Consider the following 10,019-nt stretch of genomic DNA (forward strand, 5'->3'; position numbering starts at 1 on the left):
AAATTAAAGCTCCAGCACATCTTGTGCAGGTGATACATGCAACCAGCTCAGGGACTTAGCAGTGCAATGAAGAGGCTCTCCCTGAAGTTTAGAAGTTGTGGTAGCTCCTGCTATATGGGGAGTCACACTGAAAGTAAGAACGGGAACATCTGTCGTGTGACCTGGTGCTAGTGGTCTTCTTGGCAGCAGTGCCTGGGTGAGATGTTACTGAGAGTGGACTGCAGATTGCTGTGTGATGGCTCTCTTGCTTCTGTGGTCCATCTGGGACCAGCAGTAAGAGGGTTAATGGTGCTGGCATTTTGGTATTATAGGTGGGGCCTCTTCCTGATAAACTTCAAACCAGGTCTTGGTTAAAGCCAGCTGTATGGACTCCAGCGAGAGAGGTAGGTGACTTGCCCATTTCTGAGGACAGCTTTTAGATGTCTAATTCTAGTTAGTTGAGAGGAAACCCACTAGGTGTGAGCATCAGCTCTTTGCTGATAAGGACAAGAGCAGCTCTGGACTCTGTCTTCAGGCTACCAGATTGCCTATGTCCAGCATCAACTTACACCCAGTGGGCTTTTGAAACCAGTGCACAGTGCAGGACTCAGGTTAACACTTCGATAGTGTAGCACAAGGTAGTAGCTATCTAGAAGTGGTGCCCACTTTTGCTGAAGTACAGTGATGTTTTAGCTCTGGAATTGCTGATGGAGATCATTACTTTAAAAAAAGTGTAATGATAAAACACGTGTCTGGAAGAGGGTGTAAAATACCCCATTTTCCTCTTATCATTTTGAAACCCTTCTCAAGGTCTGTTATTCCTGCTGTGGGCTATTTGTTGGCACACAGCCCTATGTACACTGAACATCTTGCCTTGACAGCATCAAGGCTAGGTGCTCAGATACCTTTGAAGGTTCAGACCTGTGCAACTTGCCCAACACCTGGTGCTGAACTTGAACTTCAGTGTCTTTGCTGAGGAGCACCTGAGCTCCCTTGGACCTTGGGTTTAGACCAGGAGGAGGTTAGATAAAACATGCTTTTTCTTCCAAGGTGGCAGTGCAAACAAAACACTCCTAGGAAAGAGTTAATATTGGTCTGTCTGCAGATGTCCTGATGGAGTGAAGGCAAGCAATGATATTTTATATCATTTTGATATCTGGTCTAAATTAGGCCTGAGGGAAAGACTGTGGCCTATTTAACCCAGCATCTGTCAGTTATCATTATTTTCAGCCAACTTTAGTAGTTTCAAGTATAAAATTTATATCTGGGGGGAGGAGAGGAAAAGAGGCTAGTAGGAGCTGGATTTGGCTACCTCAGCTCTTGTTGAAATAGTTTGCAGTGGCCTTTTAGGAGTTGTTACATGAGATAAGAAACAAATTAGTGGGGACAGCACTGTGGGTGAAACTGGCTGTATGGTCACCAACCAAGAGCTGTATGGAGGGTGGCACAAGGAAGATGAAGGGAGGGTGTTAGTGAGGTTTTCAGGGATTAGTCTTGGGTCTGGATAGTGTTTGGTTAATTGTGTTGCAAGGAAAACTGGCATCCGATTATGAAATTTGATGATAGTGTAACCTTGAAAGGCATTCTTGGCAGATGTGGATGGATGGCCTTCCTGATGAGCAGGCAATAGGGTAACAGACAGGGACTGGGATTCAGAAGTATGTGGCCTTCGTAATGGGTGCTTCTGCCACAGCTGAGAACATGGACTGAGGAGCCCAGGGAGAGGAGGGTTTGGTTGCACTGGTTGGGGGGAGGGTGGGTACTTGGGAGCTGCTGGTGGCACGCAGCTGTGAAAGGCAAATCTCATTTTAGTGGGAGTTTTCAGTAGAGATGTAGCTGTGCCCATGCTGGCCCACAGGATGGGGAGGACCTCCATGGGCATGCTTGCACCCTTCAGGCATAGTGTTCTACTCTGTCCTCCCCCTATGCAGACAACAGTCGCTGGAGCAGAGCCTGGGGTGAAGCACTGGTATGTGCCAGGACCTGCCCTGCCTTGCTGAGGGAGGGAAAGCCCTGTGGTAATTACCTGAACTTGGTCTTGGTGGTTTCCAGAAAACAGGCATGTTTCTGTGGTGTTGCTGTGTGGCCACTCAGTTATTAAACAGTGTGTGGTGTGCATAGCACATTGCAAAGGCGACTCCGTCCTGCCTCCTGCAGATACTGCTGGCTGCAGTCAGGCAGCTAAGCAATTTTTTTTACCTGCTGTCATCTGAAACCAAGCAGAAACCCTGAACTCCTGATGACTGACTAATGCAATTGCCCTTTTATTTCCTGATACTTCCTTGAGAAGCAGAGGGACTCCAAAGCCTACTCCATCGTAAATCCTTGCTCAGGCTGCAGGCGTCTTGCTCAGGGGCAGATAAAGGAAACTTTAGCAGCCAGGGAGAAACTCAAACCTCATCGTTCCCAGCAGACTTCTCTGTGTGCTGTGTGGTGTGGTAGATTCTTGGTTTTTTACACATTGGGATGTACTGGATGGATTTTGTTGAAACAGAGACCAGAACTTCACACCTGTTGTATGGCAGTGCCTTGCACTGCTTCTCCTTCTCACACCAGCTCAGAGTAGAAGTTATGAATTGCTGGTGACCATGGTGCTGCCTTTGTTAACCAAGCAGAAAATTGCAGATTGCATCAAACTGCTACTTGCCCCTCCAGCTGATCTCTAACAAAAATGACTTGAAATTCTCCAGAAGTTAAAATGTTTTTGTCCGACAAGAGCTCCCCTGGTCCTGTGATTTGGGGTCAGATCAGCCTCTTCCCAGCATGTGGTGGAAGAACTCCTTCTCTTGCCACCTGGCATTCAGGCGGCTGTGCTGTGCTGGGCTGCCTCCCCTCAGGAGCTGCCTGAAAGGGTCAGTGGGAAGGCAGCGCGGTGGGGAATGTGCTTTCGGGCGACCAGCAGTGGGTTTGTCATCCCAGCATGCCGCTGGTTCTGGGGTTTCGAGGAGTGCCCGTCCCATCCTTATGCAATCTGCTGAAGTGCTGTGTTGTATAATGCTGTTGTGTAAGCAGGGCACAGGCGGGTGTCAGGGTTTCGGCACCTGAGCCATGCTCCCTGTCATGCTCCCTGTGTTTCCCCACCTGCAGCCTGGAGGTCATCTGTCCCAGGGACTTCCATCCACTTTCCCAGTAGCATTGCAGTGGTAGCTACCAGAGCTGTTTCTCAGAATGTGCTGTTGGTGGAGGGGTTGTCTTTAGGCTGGGGATAGTTGGCACATGTGCTGACTCCTGCTCCTGTGTTTAGCAGCACCTTTTCCAGGGACAGTGGTAGATGTGGTAGGGGCCAGGTTCGTCTTTGCAGGATGTGAAGCTGCCAGTGTGCCTGGACACTAATGAGAGCGGCTTTGCAAGAGGAGTCTCCTTGTTCAGCCAGTGCTGCCTTGCTCTTTGCCCTCCTGTTTCTAGCTGACATTACCGTGGGCACTGTGCTACCTGTTACAAAGCTGTCTTGCAGAGGGAATGCCAGGACTTCCACAGCACTGGCACCTCAAAGGGGTGCTTGAAACTAGCTCAGAGGGGAAATGTATCCCCCGCCTGTGATCACACTGCAGTGACAATGGTGCAGTCTGGAACATGGCGAGCAGGCTCTGAATGTCAGTGCATTGTTCCTAGCGAGATATGTGTCATGTTGCATTAGCTCAGGCCAACAGCTACCGGTGGGAAAATATTTCTGCGAGTTCCTCAGACTGCCCCCACCTCCTACAGGCAAGGACTTGTGCCTGTTGAGGCAGCAGCAAAACTATACCCAGCCATACTGGGGAAGCAGTGAGACCATCTGGTGCCCGCGTATGTGGAAAGCTATCTGAGCGTTGTGTCCAAAGGGCAAGGCTGCCTGTGCTGGGAGCACATTCATGGAGAAAGTGTCTGGCTGTTCAGAAGACAAAGCTCAGTTTTATTTCTTGGTAACCTCTGCTCAGGGGAGAGGAGATGGGGTTAGTGTGACTTATTTGGTGAAATCCACCATGCCCAGACTGAAGGCAGCAGCTGGCAGCGCTGGGAGCTGAGGAAGCCCTCTTGTTCCTGCCCACAGGCTACAGAGATGAGAAGCTGGAAGTGTGCTGGGTGATTCATGAGCATTTAGAGCAGGACAGGGCAGTCTTTTCTTGTGAGTGCAAGTAGCCCCTCAGCATTGCACAGCCACATAATTGTGTGGGGATGGAGGAGGAGCAGGGCCCCTGTGGGGTAAAGATGAGACATGGGAAAAGACGAGGTGGGAAGGCACTGGCTTGCTCCCGTGAAGGGACTGTAGCCCGTGTGCAGAGCCCCCATACTGAGTTTTTTGGTGATGCCTTGTATGATCCTTCTCTAAGGCACAGGACTCCATTCCTTGTGGCTTCATCTACAAAAGCAGTTCTTGGTGGAGCAAGCTCATTTTGTAATGAACTACTCTTTCCAAATGAGCCAAGAGGGTGCCATGCTCGCTGCTGAGCAGGCAGAGCTGCAGCACATGCAGCACTACCTCCCCGCAGTCATTTGTCGCTCTCTGGTTCCAGTGCTCTTCTGAGTTGGGTCCAGCCTCCAGCACCAGTTAGAGGTGCCACTGGTGCAAGCCAGGAGCTGTTGGCAGCGGCGGTGGGTGGCAGGGAGTGTGAGGGTCAGCACCAGTCCCTGGAACTCCTGTGTGCCCCTCAGCTCTCTTGGTGCTCTGGCGAAGGCTTGCTGGGTGCCTGCAGCAGTGCACGCTGGCTCCTCCGTGCTCTCAGGTCACAGCTTCCCTCTGCCTGGGCTGGCTCCAGCCCTGCCTGGCCTCCCTGTGTGACAGGTGGGCTGCTGCCTTGGAGCACTGCCTGCTCTCGTTATTTTGTTACTCCAGCATCAGCTTTTCTGAGCCTCGCCCTCTTTATTTTCTTCCAGTGTCAAAAAGGTGAGGAGGTCAAACGCTAATGCAGTATTTCTTTCCTTTTGTAAAATGTACCTAGCAGATGAGGGGTGTCCACACTGATTTGTTTTTCAAGTGTTTCTGCAGGATTATTTTCTTGTTAAAAGTGACAAGGAGGTGCAGAGCCAGAGATGTCATCTCGTCTTTGTGTAGGTGAACAGGCATGAGATGACAGAGCACTTTTTTGTGGGAAAGATGAAAAGTTGATCCCAATTTAATAATTTCCTTGAAAATCAAAAGGAGAACATGCTCCTTATCTTTTTCTGGTCCTCAGTAATGAGAGGCTGGAGAGAGGAAGAGCCTGTTAGGCCATAGTTAGTGCAGGGTGGTTCCCTAATGTATTTTTGCAGAACCACTTTCAGTACCGAAATGGGTGGCTTGAGCATGGTTATTCATCTCTGGCCTTTCCAAGTTTTGCAGCATCTTTTGACAGCAAAATCTGATGATGGTTTCAGCAAAGGCAAGGTGCTCCTCTGTTGTAGTTTGCCGTATGGACTACGTGGGAAAACAGTTCTGGGTTTCAGTTGCACTCTCAGGACTTGCCCAGGAACCTGCAAGTGTCTGCAGTGCCTCCAGCTGGCCTGGCTGCAGCTCCTGCTGCTGAGCTGTCCCTGTGCAGCTCCATGGAGCTGCTCTCTTCTGCTCCTAATTGCAAGTTCTTGTCAGATGCTCAGCCCAGTGTGCAGCTTTCTGGGAGCCTGAGGTGTAGGCCCTAGTCTGCGCTGGGGCTGAGGAGCAGGGATGGGGCAGGGGTGGGGCTGGGGGTGTGATCCTGTTCCTCGGCCGCTCTGGCCATTGGCTGCCCTTGGCATGCTGCGCATGTCCTGGCACTGGAGAGACGAGGAGATGCTAAATGCTGCACTCCAGTCTCTCAGAGCTGATGTTTTCTGGCAGTTAAGGAGACTAATAGATGACTTGCCACTTAATGTAATGTGGTGGGTTGACCCTGGCTGGATGCCAGGTGCCCACCAAAGCTGCTTTATCACTCCCCTCCTCAGCTGGACGGGGGAGAGAAAATATAACAAAAGGCTTGTGGGTTGAGATAAGGACAAGGGAGATCACTCACCAATTACTGTCATGGGCGAAACAGACTCGACTTGGGGAAATTAGTTTTATTTATTACCAATCAAATCAGAGTAGGATAATGAGAAATAAAACCAAACCTTAAAACCACCTTCCCTGCCACACCCTCCCTCCTTCCCAGGCTCAGCTCCACTCCTGATTTTCTCTACCTCCTCCCTGCCAGCAGCAGAGGGGGATGGGGATGGGGGTTGTGGTCAGTTCATCACACATTGTCTCTGCTGCTCCTTTCTCCTCAGGGGCAGGACTCCTCACCTTCTTCCCCTGTTCCAGCGTGGGGTCATGAGACAGTCCTCTATGAACTTCTCCAACATGAGTCCTTCCCACGGGCTGCAGTTCTTCACGAACTGCTCCAGTGTGAGTCCTTCCCATGGGCTGCAGTCCTTCAGGCACAGACTGCTCCAGCGTGGGCCCCCCCATGGGGTCACAAGTCCTGCCAGCAAACCTGTTCCAGCGTGGGCTCCTCTGTCCACGGGGCCACAGGTCCTGCCAGGAGCCTGCTCCAGCGTGGGCTTCCCACGGGGTCACAGCCTCCTTCAGGCATCCCCTTGCTCCGGTGTGGGGTCCTCCCTGGGCTGCAGGTGGACATCTGCTCCACCGTGGACCTCCCTGGGCTGCAGGGGGACAGCCTGCCTCACCATGGTCTTCCCCACGGGCTGCAGGGGAATCTCTGCTCCGGTGCCTGGAGCATCTCCTCTACCTCCTTCTTCACTGACCTGGTGGTCTGCAGGGTTGGTTCTCTCACATATCTCACTCCTCTCTCCTGGCTGCAGTTTCTGTTGCAGAGGTTTGGGTTTTTTTTTCCCCCTTCTTAAATCTGTTATCCCAGAGGCACTACCACCGTCACTGATGGGCTCAGTCTTGGCCAGTAGAGGGTCTGTCTTGGGGCTGGCTGGTATTGGCTCTGTTGGACAAAGGGGCTTCTAGCAGCTTCTCACAGAAGCCACCCCTGTAGCTCCCCTGCTACCAAAATCTTGCTGTGCAAACCCAATACACGTAATCATTAAGGGGTCTGCTGTGCTGTTAAAACCCTCTCCCCTTCTAACTCTGCATAGCCTCCAGTGACCTTCCAGGAAAGGGAGCACTGTTGATTAACGATGTTGGGTGTGGGATGGAGCTGAGGGAGGCAGACTTGTGCAGACGGCATCTGCTCTGGCACATGGAGCTGAACACAGGTAGTGCAGCACACTGTGGGACCAGCCCTGGGGATGGTGGTGGAGCTGGGGCTGGGATTTATTGTCTGGGTCAGCAGAGAGGCAAACAGGAGAACCCAGGCGGGCTGGAGATGTGGTTGGGTGCGGCAGGATTCGTACCCTTGAGGCTGTCCATGCACAGGACTGCGCCAGTCTCCCAGTCCATATCTCCTTTGCTGGATTTGTACTGGTTCATACTGGCCATGGTGAGGCGTTTCCAGCAGCTTCAGGCATGGTCTGCTCCTGCTCTCTGTGGTGAGAGTGCCTGAGCCTGGAGACCTGCAGGGAGAAGCTGTGTGGTTTCTGCTGCCATTTGGGCAGGAGCTGCTTTGGCGCAGTTTTCGGTGCAGTTTTCTGGCTGCAGCAATAGGCAAGGCATGGTCACCCCTGCTCTGCCAGCTCTGCCTTTGCCTTTGGGAGCTTTCCTTTGCCCATGGTGTTTCCGGGGATTTTCTGTAACTGTCAGGTGTGGTGATTAAAACCAGACAGCAAATGTGCTGAGACCAGAGCTGTACCATCGGGACACAGGTGAACTGTGAACTCGGGTGACATCACTGGAAGTGTTTTTCTCAGTAAGTTCTTTTCTTCTCAGATGGTCTGGCGGGTCAGTTTTGCCTCAATCTGGTCAGAGTTAGAAAAACACAAGTTTTTAAGAAGATTTCCACAGTGATACTTCTGAACACAGTCTGCATTTTTTCCTTTAGCAAAGCGAGGCCAGGGACTAGCAACCTCATCTTATTTTTTTAGTAGGATGATGAAAATAGCCTCATGTGGCAGAGCTGAATCCTCCTGGACTCTGCAGCTTTGTGCAGATTCCAGAGCACCGAGATAGGAGGTGCTTAGTGAAAACTTTCTCTTTTCTAATTTCTCTTTCCTCTTCAGAACTCGAGTTCTGTAATACTGCAGCAGAGACACCACTGGTATGAGCTGAGCAGCTCTTCTGAAGCCCAACTGCTTCGTGCTTTTGTACAGCCTTTGAAAACAGCGACCCATTGGACTGAAAGTTTCCCTGCTTTTTCTCAGCCCCTGTGTGATGTGTGTGTGCAGACAGGTTGTTGAAATTGACTTTTTTTTCCCTATCAGTTGTTAATACCTCATCACGAAGACTGCATGGTTTTAGGACAGCCTTGCTGAAGCATTTTAGCAGTGTGCCTGTTTGTTCAAGCTGGTAATAAACAATTTCCTTACATGTAAAAGATGAAGCAAAGGTAGCTTTTGGAAGAGAGCCAGTTTGAAGCTAAAGCGGAATGCTTTTCTCAAAGCCTTTTACTTAAAAATGTGCTTGTAATCAAACAATTTAGCTTTTCATAGAAAAAACAACCCTGGAAAAACAAGCAAACTGGAGACAACATATGAAATGATCCCTGTAGGGATATGTCAGACAGCGAGAGCAGACAGAGTAGTGTGAAAGTGGGTGAATCAGTGTATTCTTTTGTCATCACTCCAAGTCCAGAAATTCAACAACTTTCTCCAAAGTTGTAGTTAGAGGAGTAATAAAAAGGCAACTGACTCACATGGAAACAACATCAGTGGAATAAATCCATGCAAAAACAAAGGGAGTGAGGCTCAGGCTGCTGCAAGAGAGACTCTTTGGTGGGGGAGTTCAGTGTGCTTACATCTGTGGTGATGGAAATGCATGTATTAAAGCACCTGAGATGAGTCTAGCCTTGTCCAGAAATAAATTAGCAGAAGTAAATAATGTATATCCACCTTCCCATGAGTTCTGGCTTCATTAACAGTGATATCATGCTTTGCTTTTAACAGCCTTTATGATCTCAAGGCAAAGTATTTTAAAAAAATTGAGATAATTATTTTGTTTGGAAAAAAAAAGAAGAAAAAAACCAACCTAAAAGCCCTGAAGTGACCTTTTATTCTAAGTGAAGGAACAGGCAGGCTGATGACTTTTTCAGATACAAAGAGTCACAGCAAAGCAGCCCAAACACTGGCCAGCACTCCTATATGGGAGTGCTGCCGGCAGCACACACTTGGCCCTATTGTCTCTGCACTTGTATGGACTAGTCAGTGGGAAATGAGGTATTTCCTTTTTGCAGCTTGCTTGTATTAGAGTGCTAGAGGTCAGATCCTGCCCTGCCTTACGCCACGGTAAAGGCTGTATAATGCTGGGGTTTTGTGAGGTTTACACCAGCGTGACCAGAATCGGATTCTGCGCCAGGTGTCTGGGAGGCTGTGACCTTCTGGGTCTTCTGGGGCATCATAAGTTAAACATGTTCTGATTAGCCTGCACTGTAAATCCAGCATTTTAATTCTTTCCATATGTAAGATCCAGTCTAATAAGCCAAAGTTTAAGACCATGCAATCTATTTGGAATAACCATATGGATTAGGAGTCAGACTGTGCTTTTCTGCTTCTTGTATTTATACTAATACAGAGACATTTGCTAATGCGCATGTAGCTCATGCTGGTATCAATTTTTTAAAAATATGACACCAAATGGCTTGCATTAAAATATTTGAAAAGCAGTAAAACTGTGAAAGTTTCTCTCTCTCGCACAAACACATCTGTGAAATGAAGCGTCTCCATGCAGCGCCATTCCTGTCCCTCCCTGTAGGCTTATCAGTGTGGCTGAAGACCCCTGCGAGGGTGCTGCGCCAGCCCAAGCCCCCCTGGCTCGCTGTAGTTCTCCACACCCGCTGGCCCAGTATCAGCCTGATGCCTCTGAGACCCCCCCAGGCACAAGGGGACAGCAGCCTTCAGGGCAAGTAGGACCTGGCTGGATCCAGACCCCTCCTGCAACGGCCAGGACTGAACCAGAGGAACTTGTGGCTATGGAGAGCCCAGGGCTGCCTGTGGCCAGCTGGGCAAGTGGTGCTGACTGTGTGGTGTTGTCAACCCCCCCCCCCCCCCCCCCCCTTGACCCGACCCCCCCC

This window comes from Haliaeetus leucocephalus, unplaced genomic scaffold, assembly GCF_000737465.1.
Source record: "Haliaeetus leucocephalus isolate CR32 unplaced genomic scaffold, Haliaeetus_leucocephalus-4.0 Scaffold840, whole genome shotgun sequence".
Classification (NCBI taxonomy): Eukaryota; Metazoa; Chordata; class Aves; order Accipitriformes; family Accipitridae; genus Haliaeetus; species Haliaeetus leucocephalus.